This window comes from Schistocerca gregaria, unplaced genomic scaffold (genome assembly GCF_023897955.1).
Source record: "Schistocerca gregaria isolate iqSchGreg1 unplaced genomic scaffold, iqSchGreg1.2 ptg001375l, whole genome shotgun sequence".
Classification (NCBI taxonomy): Eukaryota; Metazoa; Arthropoda; class Insecta; order Orthoptera; family Acrididae; genus Schistocerca; species Schistocerca gregaria.
In genome coordinates this window covers 10001-15000 of record NW_026062680.1, presented here as the reverse complement: position 1 = coordinate 15000, position 5000 = coordinate 10001, and the positions used below count along the sequence as shown (strand labels likewise).

Sequence of the window (5000 nt, the reverse complement as noted above, 5' to 3'; positions counted from 1 at the left end):
TTCAGCGGGTAGTCTCGCCTGCTCTGAGGTCGTTGTACGAGGTGTCGCACGCCACACCGCCAGCCGGCTGTGCACGCTACCGAGAAAGCACCGGTATGCGAACCGCCAGGCGACGGGCGCGCATCGCACGTTTAAGGAGACGCGGCCGGCCACACAGGCGACCACGACACTCCCAGGCGCCCGAAGCGGGACAAACGCCGCGCGCTTCAGTATACGTAGCCGACCCTCAGCCAGACGTGGCCCGGGAACGGAATCCATGGACCGCAATGTGCGTTCGAAACGTCGATGTTCATGTGTCCTGCAGTTCACATGTCGACGCGCAATTTGCTGCGTTCTTCATCGACCCACGAGCCGAGTGATCCACCGTCCTGGGTGATCTTTATCTTTTCAGTTCTCCACCGTCTCTTTCAAGACAGTTGCAGAGGCGGGACTGAGGCGTTTGACGGCCCCTGTTCCATTACTTTGTGTCCAACGGCCTGACGGCCGATGGGCGTCGTACGGCTCCACACCGGAGCGGACAGGCACTCGGGCGAAAGTCATTCAAAACCGGCGCCAGGCGCCAGGTGCCGCAGGCCAGCCGCTCCAGAGCTTCAGCGCTCGTACCACACAACAACACTTGCGCTAGTTTTGAGAGGCACGCGTGGTTCCGCACGCGGCGCACGGCTACTGCCGTACAGGTAGCGTGTTGCGCGACACGACACGCACATCGAAAGACATGCAGTCTAGTCGGTAATGATCCTTCCGCAGGTTCACCTACGGAAACCTTGTTACGACTTTTACTTCCTCTAAATGATCAAGTTTGGTCATCTTTCCGGTAGCATCGGCAACGACAGAGTCGATGCCGCGTACCAGTCCGAAGACCTCACTAAATCATTCAATCGGTAGTAGCGACGGGCGGTGTGTACAAAGGGCAGGGACGTAATCAACGCGAGCTTATGACTCGCGCTTACTGGGAATTCCTCGTTCATGGGGAACAATTGCAAGCCCCAATCCCTAGCACGAAGGAGGTTCAGCGGGTTACCCCGACCTTTCGGCCTAGGAAGACACGCTGATTCCTTCAGTGTAGCGCGCGTGCGGCCCAGAACATCTAAGGGCATCACCGACCTGTTATTGCTCAATCTCGTGCGGCTAGAAGCCGCCTGTCCCTCTAAGAAGAAAAGTAATCGCTGACAGCACGAAGGATGTCACGCGACTAGTTAGCAGGCTAGAGTCTCGTTCGTTATCGGAATTAACCAGACAAATCGCTCCACCAACTAAGAACGGCCATGCACCACCACCCACCGAATCAAGAAAGAGCTATCAATCTGTCAATCCTTCCGGTGTCCGGGCCTGGTGAGGTTTCCCGTGTTGAGTCAAATTAAGCCGCAGGCTCCACTCCTGGTGGTGCCCTTCCGTCAATTCCTTTAAGTTTCAGCTTTGCAACCATACTTCCCCCGGAACCCAAAAGCTTTGGTTTCCCGGAGGCTGCCCGCCGAGTCATCGGAGGAACTGCGGCGGATCGCTGGCTGGCATCGTTTATGGTTAGAACTAGGGCGGTATCTGATCGCCTTCGAACCTCTAACTTTCGTTCTTGATTAATGAAAACATACTTGGCAAATGCTTTCGCTTCTGTTCGTCTTGCGACGATCCAAGAATTTCACCTCTAACGTCGCAATACGAATGCCCCCGCCTGTCCCTATTAATCATTACCTCGGGTTCCGAAAACCAACAAAATAGAACCGAGGTCCTATTCCATTATTCCATGCACACAGTATTCAGGCGGGCTTGCCTGCTTTAAGCACTCTAATTTGTTCAAAGTAAACGTGCCGGCCCACCGAGACACTCAACTAAGAGCACCCTGGTAGGATTTCAACGGGGTCCGCCTCGGGACGCGCAAGCACGCCTTCGGCTCGCCCCACCGGCAGGACGTCCCACGATACATGCCAGTTAAACACCGACGGGCGGTGAACCAACAGCGTGGGACACAAATCCAACTACGAGCTTTTTAACCGCAACAACTTTAATATACGCTATTGGAGCTGGAATTACCGCGGCTGCTGGCACCAGACTTGCCCTCCAATAGATACTCGTTAAAGGATTTAAAGTGTACTCATTCCGATTACGGGGCCTCGGATGAGTCCCGTATCGTTATTTTTCGTCACTACCTCCCCGTGCCGGGAGTGGGTAATTTGCGCGCCTGCTGCCTTCCTTGGATGTGGTAGCCGTTTCTCAGGCTCCCTCTCCGGAATCAAACCCTGATTCCCCGTTACCCGTTACAACCATGGTAGGCGCAGAACCTACCATCGACAGTTGATAAGGCAGACATTTGAAAGATGCGTCGCCGGTACGAGGACCGTGCGATCAGCCCAAAGTTATTCAGAGTCACCAAGGCAAACGGACCAGACGAGCCAATCCGATTGGTTTTGATCTAATAAAAGCGTCCCTTCCATCTCTGGTCGGGACTCTGTTTGCATGTATTAGCTCTAGAATTACCACAGTTATCCAAGTAACGTGGGTACGATCTAAGGAACCATAACTGATTTAATGAGCCATTCGCGGTTTCACCTTAATGCGGCTTGTACTGAGACATGCATGGCTTAATCTTTGAGACAAGCATATGACTACTGGCAGGATCAACCAGGGAGCTGCGTCAACGAGAGCTGAGCAGCCGGCCGCCCGGGAGTGTGTCCCGAGGGCCCGCGCGAACACGCAAGCGTCCGCTCAATTATTCTGCAAACAGGAGGAGGCTGAGCTCCCCTGCACGATACACCTCGAAACCCTCTCAGGTCCCGGCGGCGCGCAGCGCCGTCCTAAGTACTTGGTCGGGTTCGAGAGAGGCGCAATCGCCCGGAGATGGGCGAGTAGACGCTTTCAGTGCGAACACCCGTGCTCCCAACTGAGCTTGCCGCTGCCGACAGAGGCCCGGGAGCGTGCTGTCGTGGCATTGCCGGCGGGAAACAACACGCGCCACCTACGGTGACCGGCAGCTCCAACGCCAGCGCCACAGAAGGGCAAAGCCCCACTTGGGTGCAGAAGCGAACTCTCCCAGCACAGCGCACGCGCCAACACGTCCGCAGAGCTGCGATACAAACCACCTGCGAGAACCGCTGGGGGCGACCGAGCAGCAGACGGCGTCGCGACGCCGAGTGCCGGGCGGCGGCGCATCCTCAACGCACACAGTCCGCAATCGGACCAGCACACTGCAGATGTCCACCGCGCTTCGCACCGGGCTCGGCAGAACCCACTTTGGCCGCCTGGCGCCGCGCGCAGGGTGCGCCGGCGCATAGCTGGGACGCCAGCCGGGCCCGTCGGCCGGCGCTCCTGCCACTGGGCGCCCCCCACCAGCCGGCTGTAGTGCGTGCGCTCACGCAGCGCGCGGCCAGCACGCCGGGCGGCCCCCCCTCACCGGCCGGGGACTGTCCCGCCAAGCCACAGCCTCGTATCGCTTCATACCCACATGGCCAACTCAGGTTCGGGGGCATGGCGGGTACCGCCGAAACAACCGGTTCATAGATGTACCGATCGTCGCTATCACCGATGCACCTGCAGCGCGAACAACCGCTCAACAACTGATTTCCAGTTCATTTGCGGATCTTTGGCAGCAAACGTATACGTCAATCTACATTTGCGAAATCTACGATTCTGGCATGCCTGCATGTTATGTGTCACGACACGCTACATCAGCCCACATACACACTGCGGCATGTACACGAGAGAACACGTGGAAGATGGTCCGCGCACGTGTGCAATGTCCCTTGCGCGGTCGACTGTCAACCGGCCTCTGTAGCATGTCGCAGATGTGGAACGCGGTCCACCGTGCTATCATGTTGTGTGGGGCAATACGATTAAATAGGAAAACCCTCGTCGCTACATCAACAGACGGCTCACGCTGATTCCCGGCAGAGGGAGGAGGGGGGGGGGGGGGGGGGGGGGGGGCCAACATGCAATACTTTCGTCCGTACCTACCTACCACATGTCTGTACGGCGTACAACAGTGCAATCTCGCTGTAATGGGGAGACGAGACAAGTAGCATCGTGCACAACATATGGCCCTTATGATTCGCCATTGTAGGGCGCAGCCGGTGTACGGTCAAGCATGTGCCACATTATGTCACTCAGTACGTAACGACGGATGATCAGTGTGGGTTACGCGTACATCAGCGGACAGTCCACACAGGCCGTACCACAACGTACACTGACTGCATCGACAACCGAATGCAACTGAACAGCTGCAAGGCTCATTTCACAAACAAACGCCTGACCGACCAGCTTGGAAGGGCAGGAGGGGAGGGCGATATTCGTTCTGTAGCGGTACACCCTTCCAGTGGTTAGCGGGACTGTGTAGAAAGTACGCAACACTCGAAAGACCTTTATGTGAGGGTACGCACCATGGCATCAAGAAATACACATGACACCAGAGGATCCAAGCAGTGAACTATGTTCAGAGGGTTGCTGTTAGGCAAAGCTACATTCCTGTGACGTTACATGTGACAGTTAAGGTGCAGTGTAAGTTAGGTTAAGGTGCAGCGTAAGTTAGGTTAAGGTGCAGCGTAAGTTAGGTTAAGGTGCAGCGTAAGTTAGGTTAAGGTGCAGCGTAAGTTAGGTTAAGGTGCAGCGTAACTTGGGTTAAGGTGCAGCGTAACTTGGGTTAAGGTGCAGCGTAACTTGGGTTAAGGTGCAGCGTAACTTGGGTTAAGGTGCAGCGTAACTTGGGTTAAGGTGCAGCGTAACTTGGGTTAAGGTGCAGCGTAACTTGGGTTAAGGTGCAGCGTAACTTGGGTTAAGGTGCAGCGTAACTTGGGTTAAGGTGCAGCGTAACTTGGGTTAAGGTGCAGCGTAACTTGGGTTAAGGTGCAGCGTAACTTGGGTTAAGGTGCAGCGTAACTTGGGTTAAGGTGCAGCGTAACTTGGGTTAAGGTGCAGCGTAACTTGGGTTAAGGTGCAGCGTAACTTGGGTTAAGGTGCAGCGTAACTTGGGTTAAGGTGCAGCGTAACTTAGGTTAAGGTGCCAACGTGGGTTA

At 55.8% G+C, this 5000-nt stretch overlaps 3 non-coding genes across 3 annotated transcripts in view; all 3 read right to left on the bottom strand.

Moving 5' to 3' along the window:
- Positions 1–32, bottom strand: part of LOC126331573 (large subunit ribosomal RNA) — a 4222-nt gene extending 4190 nt beyond the window's left edge. Inside the window, exon 1 of the ribosomal RNA XR_007563367.1 lies at positions 1–32. This exon is cut by the window's left edge and continues 4190 nt beyond it. This is a non-coding gene — a ribosomal RNA (large subunit ribosomal RNA).
- Positions 33–220: 188 nt separating this feature from the next.
- On the bottom strand, positions 221–375 carry LOC126331576 (5.8S ribosomal RNA). The gene has a single exon (XR_007563369.1). It is a non-coding gene; the product is annotated as a 5.8S ribosomal RNA (ribosomal RNA).
- Positions 376–730: 355 nt separating this feature from the next.
- LOC126331579 (small subunit ribosomal RNA) lies at positions 731–2623 on the bottom strand. The gene has a single exon (XR_007563372.1). It is a non-coding gene; the product is annotated as a small subunit ribosomal RNA (ribosomal RNA).
- Positions 2624–5000: the final 2377 nt, after the last annotated feature.